Raw genomic sequence first — 18737 nt, forward strand, 5'->3', positions numbered from 1 at the left:
TATAATTTATTGGAGTATATCTAGCAGCAATGTTTTTTCTGATATCTTATTAATTTCATGCACATAATGATTGTTACATTTGAGGAAATGTGATTTACTCTTCCTTAAATATGCAAGTTTTGAAAATTTTTAAAAAATGAGATAAATGTGACTATTGGTGAATGCACATTATTTTTCATATAATGCTAATCTAGATAATGCAAAAACAAAAACAATTTCTCTAAACTGCTAAGCCCATACATTATTGCTACAAAGGTCAGAATATTTTTACCTCATCTTGGCACATCCAAAATATCTAGACATATAAAAAATTTAGAACATGAATTCTCAATGTTACTGAATATCCAATAATAGTGATATTTCAAAAATTGCTGCTCTATAGGCTTTAGATTCAGATTAATCAAAGACCTGGTGAACCCAGGAATTCATTTCACATCCTAGCTCTACCACTTGTCTAGATAAATTTGCCCTATGGAAATCCTTCAGTGAGTATTTAGCATTCTTATTTTTAAATGCTTGCAAAATAATAGATGCTTAATATAATTTTCTTCATATGATTAATATTCATGATTATTTAATGGAATATAACTGACAACATTACTTTGATCGCTTTCTTGTTTATAGATTTGCTTTTATATTATTGCTTATTGGTAAATGGCACTAATAAATGATTATTCCCAGTAATATAAATAAATGAGACTCACAGTAGCAGTATTTAGTTTGTGAAACAGTCGTAGTTAGTTTGTTTCTTCTATTATTCTCCTTAACCAAACCCTCATAATTTGATGAGTTAGTATGTTATCACAATTTTATGACAGATTAAAGAGTGCATTTATAAAATGAATTCAAGGAAAATCCTAAGATAATTAATCAAAAATAATCATAATTTTTGTTGCATTTTTATTTAATTAGTGGTGGTGGTTTAGTCGTTAAGTAGTGTCCAACTTTTGCGGCCCCATGGACTTTAGCCTGCCAGGCTCCTTTGTTCATGGGATTCTCCAGGCAAGAATACTGGAGTGGGTTGCCATTTCTTTCTCCAGGGGATCTTCCCAACTGAGGAATTGAACCCAGGTAATTTTATTTAATTATACGAGTTCAAATATGTATTTTGTTATCAATTTTAAATAATCCCAATAAATAAAGTTACTTTGTTTCCTAGATTTTACTTTCTAACTGAATGTTTTTTCCTTTGTTACTTTATTAAATATAACAAATTTATAATTTAAGAAAAACATATGTACATATACTTATTTATTTTTATCCTTTTTATCTATACTTTGTTAGTTTTGTCTGATTAAAATTATTTTTCTCTTTTTCTAAGTATTGCACTGCTGCTGCTGCTGCTAAGTCGCTTGTGTGTCCGACTCTTTGTGACTCCATGGACTACAGCCTACCAGGCTCCTCTATCCATGGGATTTTCCAGGCAAGATCCTCAATTTTGAATTTATTAATTTAATATATTTTATATACATATTCACATTTTATGAAAAGGGATAATAATGATGTTAGCTTATTAACTTAGATATATTTTAAACATATTTCCATATTATAAAATATACATTATATAGTATATTTATATACTATATATATATATATATATATATGAAGTGAGACTTCATATGGTTATGACAATGATTGTTTGCAGGAATAAAAAAGTTGTAAAAATCTATTCTAAAATATTGTAGGTAAACCTCTGGCCACTAAAAAAAGATATTTCCTTAGTATGAATGCTAAAGAAGTTACATTTTAAGGATAAAGACATGAATTTTAAAAATTAAATTTATTTATTTTAGTTAGAGGCTAATTACTTTACAATATTGTTACATTAAACTTTGGCTAATGGTTTTTTACATTTTATGTTTTAAATTTATTTTTTAGTTGAAGAATAATTGCTTTACATAATTTTGTTGTTTTCTGTCAAATACCAACATCACAAAGTAATATAAACAAAATCAAGATTTTATAGATGCAATTCTATCTTTAATATCATTACTGTATAAACAAGATATTTGGAAAGTGTTTCTTTTTTTGCCATTAGCTTACTATATAGGGAGATATTTGGCTAACTATTCAGGTTTATTCTGTAATACTCTGTAGCAAGCATTTTCACATGATTAGTAATGTTTCCTATTTCATCATTACTACTCACATGTTTCTAAAACTAGACTTAAAATCCGATGTTGCACTCAGTCTACTATGAAATTTATATAGTTTAAATTTAAAAATTTTGGAGACACATGGGGAGAGTAGTAGTCTTTTTTTTTTTTTAATTTTATTTTATTTTTAAACTTTACAATATTGTATTGGTTTTGCCAAATATTGAAATGAATCCGCCACAGGTATACATGTGTTCCCCATCCTGAACCCTCCTCCCTCCTCCCTCCCCATACATCCCTCTGGGTCGTCCCAGTGCACCAGCCCCAAGCATCCAGTATCGTGCCTCGAACCTGGACTGGCGACTCGTTCCATATATGATATTATACATATTTCAATGCCATTCTCCCAAATCATCCCACCCTCTCCCTCTCCCACAAAGTCCAAAAGACTGTTCTATACATCAGTGTCTCTTTTGCTGTCTCGTATACAGGGTTATTGTTACCATTTTTCTAAATTCCATATATATGCGTTAGTATACTGTATTGGTGTTTTTTTTTTTTCTGGCTTACTTCACTCTGTATAATAGGCTCCAGTTTCATCCACCTCATTAGAACTGATTCAAATGTATTCTTTTTAATGGCTGAGTAATACTCCATTGTGTATATGAAATCACTAATATTTGCTTTCTATGGTCAAATATAAAGTTCTCTGATATTTGAAGGGAAAAGGCAGAAGCAGTATGAATTAGAGCACAAAGATTCCTAATATTAAAATCATAGTTTTTTTTCCGTTTTCATTTTACAGTTTTGGAAATAGCCAGATTTTCACTATGATACTGAACTTCTTTCCTGAGTGCAATGATGCCAAATGTGGAAAAAAAAAAACTGTACCATTGTACCCACTTTACTCATCAAGCTATCTGAGACGATTGATTGCTTAGTCTTACATCCTTTTGAATGTACTTTGTGTATTTATCAAGGTTAAAATTTGCTCTTCATGTGTTTATTTTTTCATTTAAAAATATTAATTATAAATCTAAGGTGAGTTATGTCAGGAACCTTCATAGGAACTGGTGACATGAACAGTCTGTCTTAAGAATTTTACATTCTAATTATTAAGAGAGTGAAGAAAAAGAAAAGTTTAAAACTATATGAATGTTATTTAAGGTGGTAAAAAAAAATGCTGTGATAAAGATAAAGCTAGGATAAGAGGGGGAAAGACTGCTGTGGAAAAAGGTTGTTGTATGGATAATCAGAAAGGACTTCTCTGCTGAAGTAATATGTGAGCAGAGAAAGTAAAGGAGGATAAAATGCATAGCTTCTTAGAGAAGACTGGCAGGGAAGATCAGATCAGATCAGATCAGCCGCTCAGTCGTGTCCGACTCTTTGCGATCCCATGAATCGCAGCACGCCAGGCCTCCCTGTCCAACACCAACTCCCGGAGTTCACTGAGACTCACAGCAGGGAAGATAGCAGCTACAAAACTGCAAAGTGGGAGTATGCCTCTTCTATTCTAAAAAGAGTAAAACATCAAGTGAGTTTGGAGTGAAAAACAAGTACAAGGAACATGGTGAGTTTTGAGAGACACTAGGGATTCAGATTATGTAAGGACTTAGAGAACATCTTGAGGAATTCTCTTTTTAAGTTTTGAAAAGCTGTAGAGTCTTGGGAAAATTTTTAACAGAAAAATGACTTGTGTTTTCTTTTCTATTTTTCAAAATATTTGATTACAATATTGACAGGAAATTATAGAATTCTGTGTTAGTTTTCTATGAATTCTGTAAGAAATTATCAAAAGCTTGGCAGTTTAAAACACAAGATATTTATTATTTTATAGTTCTGATAATAAGGAGTTGGACACCTACCTTACTGGGCTAAGATCAAGGTACTGACAGGTATATTCTCTTCTGGAAGCTCTATTGAGAAATTCATTTAGCTTCTTTGCCTTTTTCAGCTTCTTGTAGCTACTCACTTTTCTTGTCTCATGGTCTTTTCTTCCATCTTCACATTATTAACTTTAGGTAAAGTCCTTACATGCTCCTAGTTTTCTCTTCTGCTTTCTTCTTCTAATTCCAAGGACCCTTGTGATTATTTATGTTGTTAAAGTCAGCTGATTAGCAAAATATTTTTATCTGCTATCAAGTTTTCTTTCCTTATTACTAAAATATTAATAGGTTTTCGGGTCTGTGATGTGGACGTATTTGGGGGGCATTATTCTGTCTATCACAGATAAGATCAATGTTGAAGAAAAGACTGGTAAGAAGGCTACTGAAATACACTATAAAAGATGATTGTAATTGCAACACAGTGAAAATAGCTGAGATGAAGAGAAATGGTTGAATTATGGAAATATTTTGAAAGTGTAAGAAGAGATTTCATTATACAAGTGTGTGTTTCTCATAGTGTGTGTATGAAAGAAGTAGACAGGGATAAGGACATAGTTTCAGACTTGAGCATCAGTGAAAATGAGAACTTGTGATTCTTAAAATGGAAGAGACTGGATGAAAACTTGGATTTCTGTGTGTGTTTGCTATTGAGGGACAAAAACAGCTTGATTTTTTATAAAGTAATTTTGAGATGTCTATTAGACAGTAAAAGCATGATGATGAGCAGCCAATCAGCAAGCAAAAAGTGCAGAGCTGAGTTTCGTAATGCAGATATGCAGATATAAATTTGTTAGCCTTCAAACTGGGTATCTGGATGAGAATATTTAGGAAATGAATGTTGATATGAAAGAGAATAGGTTCAGATCTAGAGCCTTTTGAACTTATAAAAAAGGATTTATACAGAAGGATGATGAGGTGAAATAGAAAGGAAAGCTGAAAATTAGCAATTAGTGAAGTAGGAGGAGAGATAATAGACTGGTATCCCAAAGGTCAAGGGAGTGCTTCAGGAAGAAGGGAGGGTTATTAAATATATCTGATAGTACTAATTAGCTACAGACTAAAAAATAATAATGGGACCTTGCAATATGGATGTCATCATGACTTGAACAAGAGCTATTTCTGTAATAGAAAGGCAGAATCTAAAACCTAACTGAAATGGATTCTGAAAGAATGTGATGAGAAAAAAAAAAATGGAGTAGGCATAAATGAAAGATTCTTCTAAGAAGTTCTGTTACTATTGGAAAAGAATTGTGGGGAAATTAACAAGATGAACCCAGTCAGACTTTCTTGCCCTATGTTTTCACTCCTAGAAGGGGACGACAGAGGATGAGATCGCTGGATGGCATCACTGACTTGATGGACGTGAGTCTGGGTGAACTCTGGGAGTTGGTGTTGCACAGGGAGGCCTGGCGTGCTGCGATTCATGGGATTGCAGGGTCGGACACAACTGAGCAACTGAACTGAATTGAACTGAACCCCGTGTTCTGTAAACAATGACTTTACACGTTTATGTAACAGCTGAGATCACTCACAGAACTGCGCATGCATGTTACGAGGTACTCACTCAGTCACGGGCTACTTTGTGCTGTACACCTGTTTGAGCTTCACTATGAAAGCCCTGGCTGCTGCTGCATTGGGGCTACACTGGAGCGACATCATGATTACGTTATATGAGTTTTAGCTATGGCTCCGTTATGGTTACGTTGTGGCTGCGGCTACAGCCACTGCGTCAGCCAGGATAGAGGCTGTGTTACCGCTTCTGTGCCAGCCAGGAGAGAATAAACATGTCTGTAGTTCCTACAGGACCTTGAGTCTTCTTCCAGCATCTTAACTCGTGCCTTGCCTGACATGAGATCAGCAAACAGTGCCCACAGTGTGAACAGCAAGACAATTGGCATCACGAACAGGATCAGCAATACAAGAACAAATGAGACTCAGGCAAGATACCAATGAGTTGTCAAATTGTTTTTAACTTGTTATATATTTTTCCTTTGTTTCTATTGTGAAAAATATCTCCAAAAAGAGATTATTTAATATATTTGAAAATGTAGTGACCAACATAACAGTAGTCAGAAAGATTAGCATTATTCATACAACCAGGTAGTAGCACTTGGCTTAAAACATTGAACACTGGTTACCAGTTTTGTAGCACTCTTTAAGTGACCTTTTCCATTTTCATATGACTTACTTTGCTCCTCTATCAACGGTGGATTTTATGTTAATAATTCTTTTTTTTTTCCTGTAGATTTATCTTATGTGTAAACACCCTTAAAATATTTTTTAACCTAATATTGAATTTTATGTAAACAGAATAATTCTTTCTTTTTTATATAATTTTGATACATTCTTTCATATATCTGCTAGATAATAATTCATTTGTTTTTAAACTTTATTAAAAGGAATGCCATGCTGTGTGTAATCTTTTGACATTTTCTTTGCTTGATATCATGTTGCAAATATTCATCTGTATTGCTGCTTGTGGGTGAAGATCTTTACTTTGAATGATAAATTATATTGTATTATGAGACTACATCTAAGTTTTGTCATTCCTTCCTCTGTGGATGGGGATTTTGATCATGTCCAAGTTTTTGCTGCTATGAATGTTATTTTTGACATGTACGAGCCTCCTTGATATACATGACATTTAGTACAGGTTGTGCTGTGTAAGAATTTCTCTTGTAAGAATTTCTCTAGCAATGGAATAGCTGTGTCATGAGATATGTGAGATAAGCCAACAGTTTTGTAAAATGGCTTCACCACCTTACTCTTCCACCAGCTATGTATGAGTTCCTGTACATCCATATATTGACCAATACTTGGTATTTTGAGATCATTTAATTATTTTGAGTCAATGGGAAGTTTATCTCCAAGACAGAGTGAGAGCTTATGGCCTTAATACTATCTTGGGCTGAGTTGATTTGAAACCGGAGTGAAATATATTATGTTTCAGTCCACTCCTGACTCAACCCTGTTTATAGGACACAGTCTTCCATAATTTTCAACTGAAATCTTGATGTTTTCTCTAGGACCTCTACCTTGATAGGTCCCAAACTCTGATATTTGTTCCTCAGCACTATAAGCTGAACAAAAGTTCTCCTCTATTTTATAGATGTCTTTATCTTAATTTTGTTATCTATTTGCTCCATGCAGCTTAAAAAGCTTACAAACTGAATGGAAGCCAAGTATTTAAGGCTGTTCAAAATGTCCATGGTGTTTTCTCAATGCCAAGCAACTGCACAAAACTTTGTTGGCTTCTCTTCTTCAAGCAGCATCCCCTTCCCTGATTAATGCCTGGAAAAGCAAAAGTAAATTGCCCTATGTAACAAACCTGCAAATGCCCTTAGTAGAAAGTGAGTGCAGAACATTTGTTATTTTCTTTGACTCCAGGTCCCTAATGTCCTCATTGCTTAAAAGTTCTTCAATGTCATTAAAAATGGTTTTCTTGCTTCATCTAACTTTTCTACTTGTTCTTGTCTAATACAAGCATGTGTATTTTAAGTGTCTTCTTCCCAAATATCATGTTATTTTGTTCTGTGGTCTCATTGTCCTTTAGTTGAGTTTCAGCTTCTATTAACAATGTTATTGGGGAAAGCTGGACTTTTGTTTTTGTTGTTTCCATAAAGAGGGTGGATAAATAGGGTGAAAAGATCTATTACTAAAAGCCTCAAAAGTGTCAGAAAATATAAACATTCCTTATCTGAAAAAAGCTTTTCAGATCTTCATTTCCTTTGTGTATCTAGTGAAATATGGAGTTGGAGAGAGATATTCCTCAGATTATAATAAAGAATTTCTAGGAGTTTGTGCATTGGGGGTTGAATAAGTGGTTAACCTGTGGTTAGTGAATCTCCACTTGTTTTCTTAGTTGGTGATTACTGTACAAACAACATCTTTACTAGACACAATTCCCAGAATGGTATAGATAATTTTTTCCTCATGATAACATAAATTACTGCAAAGAGTAAAAGACCAACAAAAACAGAATCAAACGAAAACTTGAAGACCCCATTTTCCCTTTATATACCATTTCAAAACAGCCTCCCCTCCCATTGCTCCAAGTTCTCGTCATTGTTTCATTTTTTTTTAAAAATTATATTCTGAAATACATTGCAATTGATATTCTTATTTATCTTCTTGTGCATGTGTGCATGTACAAGTGTTTCTTTTTATCTAGGTCTGAAACTATTAATGCTAATTGTGTGGTATGCTTTAATCAACTTTAATTAACTTTGGCAAATTGCTTTTCTGGGCTCTGTAGCACTGCTGCTCCCTTACACCAGCAGTATAAGAAGAACTCCTCTGGCACTCACTCTGTATCCTAATAGATATTTGATTTTGAATGTTAATTTTTGCCAGTTGTTTTAATTTGATGTTATCTCATAATAATTTTATTTTGTATTTCCTAGTTACTAATGAGTTTGGTCATTATTCAATCTGTGTATTCACTAGTTGTGCCTCTTACTCTGGAAATGCTTATTTATTTCTTTTGATTGTTTAATTAATTGTGTGATTAATATTGATTTGTTTTGCAGTTATTCTCAATTTGTGAGATATTTCTTTATGTATTCTGGATGATAATTCTTTATTAGTATAACTTTATTACAAATATCTTCTACTTTGAAACTTTTAAATTGTGTTTTCAACAAAATAAATTCTTAAATGCAATGTTTTCAAATGTATTTTTCTTTATTATATGTGCTTTTGATCTTGTTTAAGAAATGTTTCTCTATCTTAACATTAAAAGATATTTTCTAGAATTTCTCCATATTAAAAAAAATTGCTACTCACTTGTAAGAAAAGTTAGATTAGGAATTTTTTTGCATCAGTTTGAGGTCATGATCTTTCTTGATTTTTCTATATTATGTTAAAAAAATCCTTCTATTTTTACCGAATACTTTGTTCTTCCCCCCTAACTTGCTATGGCTTATTAAACTAGTCTATATCCAAATATATCATGCGTACACACACACACACTGTACTGAAAGCTACATCTGTTTTACTTATTGTCAAGAGCTAAATGAAAGCATAAACTGAGGTGAACTTGAATTATCGGAAACTACATTTATCCAGGAATAACAGAGGAATTTCAGCTCAGGAAATGCAAACTGGAGTAAACTTCTGGTTGTGAGTGCATTGAAGATTTGGAGAGGGCTATATATATGGGCAAGATGTGCAAAGAAGTGGGAGTCCAGGCAGAGTCCAAACAATAAGTTGATTGACTTGAGGATGGGGAGAAATTCTTCGCAGATGTTCATTGGTCAGGAAACAGGTTTCCATTTTCTGTAAATCAGAAATATATGGGAAAGCAGTGTCTCAGTTCTTAAGCTTTATATTCTAAAGGCACACATGTGAGATTCTCTATTTCCTGTCTTCTGTTTCCATTTTAGTTGGAAATTCACATTATTTTTTCATTTATTGCTACATTAATAGCACATTGTATTAATTAAGATGCTCTACTGACATCTATTAGAGCTAATTTTCCTTACTGGTTTTTATTCAGGAGTACCTTGACACTTTATAGCTCTTAATATTCAATATCAATTTTTAAATTGTTTAATTCTATATCAGCAGAAGTTGCATAAAATCTATACATAATTTTGACATGTAGATAAATGAATTGCTGTTTTATTATAATGTGTTTTCCACTCTATAAACATCATATGTCCTTTTCAAGATTTCATATTTCAAAACAGTTTTAGAGTATTTTGCTAGAATTTTAAGTTCACTCATTTTATTTTGCTTATTTAGAAGTATAAAGTTTTATCTATGTCTAGGTAGATAGAAAATTGTGTTTCTTACTTGTTTGTTGCTGGAAGATACAAATGTAATTGAAATTTTGGAGTTAAATTTTATCCTACAAAATCTCTAATACTTATTAGTTAAAATACCTTGTTCAAAAATTACTTTATCTATATTAACAAGCATACAATCTGCAATTATGGCAAGTTCTTTATTTCTATTTATATCTTATTTCACATAAGTCAACAATATTGAATTTCTAGGATTTCAACTTTAGGTCACCTAGCTGCTCTCCAAATCTCAGGCCTAGTCTTTGTAGTGTGTCCAAGTACTTAGCTAGCTAAAGCCACTGCTCTAGGCCAATAATGACAGGCAAATACTCCAAAGACAAAGACACAAACATTGGTTTCAACAGAAGCTTGTGATTTAGGGATTGTTTTTTCTTGTTATTTCTTGACTTCAATAATTTTTTTAAAAATTTTCTTGCAGTTTAAAAGTACTTTAAAATATTTTTTTTTGTTTGTTTGTTTGTTTGTTTTTCTTGTTTTAGCTATCATTTTTGTGATTGCTTTTCTGGGAGAGGATGACATTGGTCTGAAGTTTTTGTCTCCTTTGTGCTGACATGGAAATGTTTTACATTAGTTTTAGTTTAGTTTTGTTTTTAAGATAGGTAATAGCTTAGAAAATGCATTTTTATGCTGATGGGAATTAACTGGCAGACAGAATAATTAATCATGTGGAAATGTGGGAAAACAACTGAGTGGCAATATCTTTGCATAGTAGATTCTGAAAGGGAATGGGCTACGAGTCACAAGTGAAGGATTTATCCTTAGATGTTTAGACATTGTACAAGTGGAAATATAGAGAAGGTAAAGAGTAAGAATTCTGATACACAGAGATTTGTAGAACTGATAGTATGGCTGATAGATGTCTTTCTTTTTTCTCTGGCACTTGCTGCACTTAATTAAAGGGTCTTCATGGAGTTATGTTGAAAGGCCTTACCTCTACGCTCTGCTGCTGCTGCTTCTAAGTCGCTTCAGTCGCGTCCGACTCTGTGTGACCCCATAGACGGCAGCCCACCAGGCTCCCCCATCCCTGGGATTCTCCAGGCAGGAACACTGGAGTGGGTTGCCGTTTCCTTCTCCAATGAATGAAAGTGAAAAGTGAAAGTGAAGTTGTTCAGTCATGTCCGACTCCCAGCTACCCTATGGACTACAGCCTACCAGGTTCCTCCGTCCATGGGATTTTCCAGGTAAGAGTACTGGAGTGATGGGCTCCTTTTCCTCTCATGGTGAGTTTGCAGGTAAGATTTTCAGGCTCTTTTTCTTGAACTTGAATGATGATAGTCATTATTATTTGGTGTCCAATACTGATATGAATATTTCTATCCTATTTGTATAATTTATAGCTCTCCTAACAAACAAACCTGAATTAAGGCATTGAAATGTGTAGGTTTAAGTAGCTACCTCAAATCAAACTTGTTTTCTGTATAATGATCTTTCTTGAGTGGGGCTCAGAGAGAATAATTTTTAGGGTAACACAGTGAAAGATATTTGTCCTGAGAGGTGTGGGAAGAATTTTGTAGTGTTCTAGTGACTGTGGAACTTTGGACATATTAGTTCACATTTTTTGCAGCTTGGTTCCTCCAAATATATAATATAGAGGTTTACCTTAATGAACCTTTAATATCTCTTACAGATCTCACACAGAGGCTGGCAATTCTGGACGTGGACTATAAAACCAGATTTGTTTAACTATCACCTTCTGTCCTAATGTCAGTTCTTTATGGGATTAGGTAAATAAAATGACAGCAATAAATCAAGTGGAGTTTGCAAATGAATGTCTGAAGGTAATTTTTGTACCAACCATCATAAACCTGTAGTTTGAACTGCATTCAAATTGGTCTAATTCGTAATTACCTTAAAATGAGATCATCTGTTAAAATCAATAGAGAAACTCAAATGTGAGGTAAGCATGTCCCTTCACTCTCATTATTTCTGAAACTTTCTGGAAGACATTAAGCCCTATAACTCGTAAACCTCTGTAATTCTTGTTTTCATTTTCTTTTCTCTCTTTTCCTTGAGTGTTCTGTCTCCTAGGAGCAAATTGATTGATTCAGATTCCATCAAAGAACAACCATTATACACTAAAGAGGTACATATTTGCTTAAAGACATTATAATTGATAACTTCTAATATTTTCAAAGGAGTAGAAAGTGTATAATTTTCTATAAGTTTAGAATGAGAGCAAGTTGCCCATATTAGTCCATATTAATAACATTTTAATGTGTTTCTAACAAGGAATAACTAATTTTACATCCAACATTTACAATAAAATATTCATTAGCCATTTATTTCAGTTTGTAATGTAAGTGAGGCAATGGAATCTCACTTAGTAATCGTGAGTTTTGTTTAAGCACAGATCCATAAACAGAAAAGCACTATATAATGTCTCTCCTATGGTGATTAAAAGTGACCTCTGAAAGTGAATGTGAAGTAGAAAAATAGTATAAAGTATGAGGAGTCATTAGGCATGAGTTCTTGACCTGATCATTCAGCAATCCTCAAACTGTGCATGTTATACCACTTTTTATTAATCTTTATTTTAAAGTTTTTTTTTTTTTTTTAATTGAAGTATGATTGATTTACAATGTCATGTTAGGTCCCTGTGCTATACTGTGGGACCTTGTTGTTAACTTATTTTTACATAATATCATGTATCTGCTAATCCAACATTTCTAATTTATTTTTCATCCCTGTTTCCCTTTCAGTAACTATAAATTTGTTTTCTATGTGTATGAGTCTGTTTCTGTTTTAAAATAAATTCTTTGCATCATTTTTTATATCACATGATATTTGTATTTTCCTGAATTACCTTTCTTTGTATGATAATCTATAGGTTAAGTTTAAAATGTTTGCTCAATCATAGGCACATTTTCATTTCACCTTTAGATACCAGAGGTAGGTGCGTTGTGTGTTAAGTTACTCCATTGGTGTCTGACTCTTTGCGACTCTATGGACTGTAACTTGCTAGGCTCCCCTATCCAAGGGATTTTCCAGGCAGGAATATTGGAGTGGGTTTCCATGCCCTCCTCCAGGGGATCAGCCTGACCCAGGGATTGAAACCACATCTCTTATGTCTCCAGCATTGGCAGGTTCCACCTGAGAAGCCCAGAGGTAGGGAATGACATTTTTACTAGATAAAGTCTCATCAGAGAGACCTGGGAAATTCAGAGGTATCTTTACTATATAAGGTCTCATTAAGCAGGAAGCCTAAGTCAAAGTAAACTTTAAAAAAAATTACCAGGAAGGAAAGTTTGATTATAGTCAGACCAATCTTTCACCTAGTTTTTGCCTGATGAAACTGCTAACATTAATAAATTTGATGGCTCATTATTTCCTAAGCAGAGGAGTACAAATATTTTACTCACCCACCCAAGAGGAAGCAATTCTTTTCTTTAAACAAAAGGTTGCAGAAGCCTGGGGGAGGAGATGTTTGGTGAAAAAGTCAATGCTGCATTCATTCCAAGAACCAACTTATCATTAGCTCTAAGAGAAGAATTAATGTTCTATTGCTATAACTCTTGAAGTTGACTGCTATTTTTTTATATGTCCACTACAGACATGGGCATTTGACATAACTATTCTTAGAAGCATTTCTCTAGCCATGAGATGTGACTATAAGTAGATGGAGTTCTTAAATCCTTTTAAAGCTGGAAAATTAGCTATGAATATTTTATTTTACATCCAAAGAAATGGAAACTGCCATTCTTCCACCTTTAATTTTCTACTTTGTCCTTGTAGTTAAGAATGATCTTTCTGAAAAGGGAAATATAAATTATTTTCAATATTATGATTCAATTATACTAGGAAGATTTTCTAATTTGAGTCCCTCTTTGAAATAAAATTTTTCTTTGAACAAATATCTTCCGTGTGTCTTTTTTGTCTACATATTCTTGTCACTATGAATTAAAGTTTAGAAAATTTAAAATAAATATAGATCTTTATCTTCTATTTCTGAGGTTCAAATTGTTAAAATTGAGTTTTGACTATGTGCCATCATTTTGTGCCATCATATTTTAAGATAACTTCTTAAAATCATAATTTCATAAGAGGCTTGTAAATATACTTAGGTGTGACCGTCTGATAATTCAAAATACTCTCTTCCCTACAAAAGTGGGGGGAGGGGGAAAGCATTGATTGTCTATATGTTTCAGTAGGAAGTAAATTTTCTCTCTCACTTCTCTTTCTCAATAAATACTGATATCATGTTGGAAAGTTAAAATTTTCCAATCTCCTAAATTATGAAATTATTTTTGAATGTTCCATAAAATTAAATAATATATCTCCAGGTAAAACCTCAAATGATGGCTAAATTATATTATAATTATCCCATAAATTTTCTTTTCTCAAATCAATTAACAGAAAATTATTACAGTTGAAAATATAATTTTGAAAAGACAAATTATGAATTACATTCAAACATAAATTAATATTTGTATTTAGTTAACATTAATTATTAAGTGAGTTAGTTAATTGTTTCAAAAAACTTGTCACTTTAGACATAAAACTGGTAATGTCCAACAGTCTCATAAACTGGACTCTAGGGTTATTTTTTCCATTGGACAAAAGATATTTACTGGTTTATTGGGCAAAAGTGTGCAAATTAAGCTTTGCTGCTACATAACTGTAAAATAACCTAGAAAATATCAGAAAATCAAGCTCAGGCCTATAGTAAAAGATCTTATAGCAAACTATTTTACCTATTTCTAAAGATTAATATTTTTTTCCTGGCAGAAATTTATGTTATATGACTTCGTAGACCTTCAAAGAATTGACTATACATGGGGAGAACACAGATTTAATGTGGAATTTCACATATTGGTATTTCCTGCCCCCAAATGTGAAACAGACATTTAGTAACACTTTACCCCAAATCAGTAAAATTGCAAATGTAGAGCCTGGTTCACAGGGAAATGTAAAGTTGAGAAGATCTAAAGGCTTTATGTGTTTGTTTCTGTTTTATTGTTTTATTTTATTAAAAAATTTAAGTTGAAGTATAGTTGATATACAATATAATATGTTATAAATCTACAATTTAGTGATTTACATTTTAAGAGTGTACTGTGCTCCATTTATAGTTATAAAATATTACCTATATACCCTGTGTTATGCACTATATATATCCTTATAATTTTGTACATAATAGTTTGCACTTTTTAATCACCTAACCTTATATTGTCACTCTGCTAATCTAACTTATATGCGGAGCACATCATGTAAAACGCCAGGCTGGATGAAACACAAGCTGGAATCAACATTGTCAGGACAAATATCAATAACCAAAGATACACAGATAACACCACCCTTATGTCAGAAACTGAAGAAGAAATAAAGAACCTCTTGATGAAAGTGAAAGAGGAGAGTGAAAAAAACTGGCTTAAAACTCAACATTTGAAAAATGAAGATCACGTCATCTGGTCCCATCACTTCATGACTAATAGATGGGGAAACAATGGAAACAGTGACAGACTTTATTTTCTTGTGTTCCAAAATCACTGCAGATGGTGGCTGCAGTCAGGAAATTAAAATACACTTGCTCCTTGGAGGAAAATTATGACCAAACAAGACACCATATTAAAAAGCAGAGACATTACTTTGCCAACAAAGGTCTGTCTAGTGAAAGCTATGGTTTTTCCAGTAGTCATGTATGGATGGAAGAGTTGGACTATAAAGAAAGTGGAACACTGAAGAATTGATGCTTCTGAATGGTGGTGTTGGAGAAGATCCTTGAGAGTCCTTTGGACTGCAAGGAGATCAAACCAGTCAATCTTTTTTTTTTTTTTTTTACATTGTTATATTCTCTTTTTATTTTATTCATTTATTTTTTATTGGAGTTTCAGCTTTATTTTTATTATTATTTTTTAATTTAGTTTAATCTAATTTATTTATTTTTTAAATTTTATTTTACTTTTTTTTAAAATTAATTTTATTTTATTTTTAAACTTTACATAATTGTATTAGTTTTGCTTTATTTTAAACTTTACAATATTGTATTGGTTTTGCCAAATATCGAAATGAATCCACCACAGGTATTCATGTGTTCCCCATCCTGAACCCTCTTCCCTCCTCCCTCCCCATACCATCCCTCTGGGTCGTCCCAGTGCACCAGCCCCAAGCATCCAGTATCGTGCATCGACCCTGGACTGGTGACTCTTCCATATATGATATTACACATATTTCAATGCCATTCTCCCAAATCATCCCACCCTCTCCCTCTCCCACAGACTCCAAAAGATTGTTCTATACATCAGTGTCCCTTTTGCTGTCTCATACACAAGGTTATTGTTACCATCTTTCTAAATTCCATATATATACATTAGTATACTGTATTGGTGTTTTTCTTTCTGGCTTACTTCACTCTGTATAGTAGGCTCCAGTTTCATCCATCTCATTAGAACTGATTCAAATATATTCTTTTTAATGGTTGAGTAATACTCCATTGTGTATATGTACCACAGCTTTCTTATCCATTCATCTGCTGATGGACATCTAGGTTGCTTCCATGTCCTGGCTATTATAAACAATGCTGCGATGAACACTGGGGTACACGTATCTCTTTCAATTCTGGTCTCCTCAGTGTGTATGCCCAGCAGTGGGATTGCTGGATCATAAGGCAGTTCTATTTCCAGTTTTTTAAGGAATCTCCACACTGTTCTCCATAGTGGCTGTACTAGTTTGCATTCCCACCAACAGTATAAGAGGGTTCCCTTTTCTCCACACCCTCTCCAGCATTTATTGCTTGTAGACTTTTGGATCACAGCCATTCTGACTGGCGTGAAATGGTACCTCATAGTGGTTTTGATTTGCATTTCTGTGATAATGAGTGATGTTGAACATCTTTTCATGTGTTTGTTAGCTATCTGTATGTCTTCTTTGGAGAAATGTCTATTTAGTTCTTTGGCCCATTTTTTGATTGGGTCATTTATTTTTCTGGAATTGAGCTGCAAGAGTTGCTTGTATATTTTTGAGATTAGTCCCTTGTCAGTTGCTTCATTTGCTATTATTTTCTTCCATTCTGAAGGCTGTCTTTTTACTTTGCTTATAGTTTCCTTTGTTGTGCAGAAGCTTTTAAGGTTAATTAGGTCCCATTTGTTTATTTTTTATTTTATTTCCAATATTCTGGGAAGTGGGTCATAGAGGATCCTGCTGTGATGTATGTCAGAGAGTGTTTTGCCTATGTTCTCCTCTAGGAGTTTTATAGTTTCTGGTCTTACATTGAGATCTTTAATCCATTTTGAGTTTATTTTTGTGTATGGTGTTAGAAAGCGCTCTAGTTTCATTCTTTTACAAGTGGTTGACCACTTTTCACAGAACCACTTGTTAAAGAGATTGTCTTTAATCCATTGTATATTCTTGCCTCCTTTGTCAAAGATAAGGTATCCATATGTGTGTGGATTTACCTCTGGGCTTTCTATTTTTTTCCATTGATCTATATTTCTGTCTTTGTGCCAGTACCGTACTGTCTTGATGACTGTGGCTTTGTAGTAGAGCCTGAAGTCAGGCAGGTTTGATTCCTCCAGTTCCATTCTTCTTTCTCAAGATCGCTTTGGCTATTCGAGGTTTTTTGTATTTCCATACAAATTGTGAAATTATTTTTTCTAGCTCTGTGAAGAATACCGTTGGTAGCTTGATAGGGGTTGCATTGTATCTATAAATTGCTTTGGGTAGTATACTCATTTTCACTACATTGATTCTTCCAATCCATGAACATGGTATATTTCTCCATCTATTACTGTCCTCTTTGATTTCTTTCACCAGTGTTTTATAGTTTTCTATATACAGGTCTTTAGTTTCTTTAGGTAGATATATTCCTAAGTATTTTATTCTTTTCGTTGCAATGGTGAATGGAATTGTTTCCTTAATTTCTCTTTCAGTTTTCTCATTATTAGTGTATAGGAATGCAAGGGATTTCTGTGTGTTGATTTTATATCCTACAACTTTACCATAATGATTGATTAGTTCTAGTAATTTTCTGGTGAAGTCATTAGGGTTTTCTATGAAGAGGATCATGTCATCTGCAAACAGTAAGAGTTTTACTTCTTCTTTTCCAAGTTGGATTCCTTTTATTTCTTTTTCTGCTCTGATTGCTGTGGCCAAAACTTCCACCTAAGTCTACACCTAAAACAACTAGAAAAGGAAGAAATTAAGAACGCCAGGGTTAGTAGAAGGAAAGAAATCTTAAAAATTAGAGCAGAAATTAATGCAAAAGAAACAAAAGAGACCAAAGCAAAAGTCAACAAAGCCAAAAGCTGGTTCTTTGAAAGGATAAATAAAATTGACAAACCATTAGCCAGACTCATCAAGAAACAAAGGGAGAAAAATCAAGTCAATAAAATTAGAAATGAAAATGGAGAGATCACAACAGACAACACAGAAATACAAAGGATCATAAGAGACTACTATAAACAACTGTATGCCAATAAAATGGACAACGTGGAAGAAATGAACAAATTCTTAGAAAAGTACAACTTTCCAAAACTCGACCAGGAAGAAATAGAAAATCTTAACAGACCCATCACAAGCACGGAAATTGAAATTGTAATCAGAAATCTTTCAGCAAACAAAATCCCAGGTCCAGACGGCTTCACAGCTGAATTCTACCAAAAATTTAGAGAAGAGCTAACACCTATCCTGCTCAAACTCTTCCAGAAAATTGCAGAGGAAGGTAAACTTCCAAACTCATTCTATGAGGCCACCATCACCCTAATACCAAAACCTGACAAAGATGCCACAAAAAAAAGAAAACTACAGGCCAATATCACTGATGAACATAGATGCAAAAATCCTTAACAAAATTCTAGCAATCAGAACCCAACAACACATTAAAAAGATCATACACCATGACCAAGTGGACTTTATCCCAGGGATACAAGGATTCTTCAATATCCGTAAATCAATCAATGTAATACACCACATTAACAAATTGAAAAATAAAAACCATATGAGTATCTCAATAG

General features: G+C 33.3%; 1 long non-coding RNA gene across 1 annotated transcript; it reads left to right on the forward strand.

The window, feature by feature from the left end:
- Positions 1-5315: 5315 nt before the first annotated feature.
- LOC139187276 (uncharacterized) lies at positions 5316-12521 on the forward strand. Its single transcript, XR_011570812.1, has 3 exons — positions 5316-5920; positions 10689-10970; positions 11417-12521. It is a non-coding gene; the product is annotated as an uncharacterized lncRNA (long non-coding RNA).
- The last annotated feature ends 6216 nt before the right edge of the window (positions 12522-18737 follow it).

Source organism: Bos indicus, chromosome 15 (assembly GCF_029378745.1).
Source record: "Bos indicus isolate NIAB-ARS_2022 breed Sahiwal x Tharparkar chromosome 15, NIAB-ARS_B.indTharparkar_mat_pri_1.0, whole genome shotgun sequence".
Taxonomy (NCBI): Eukaryota; Metazoa; Chordata; class Mammalia; order Artiodactyla; family Bovidae; genus Bos; species Bos indicus.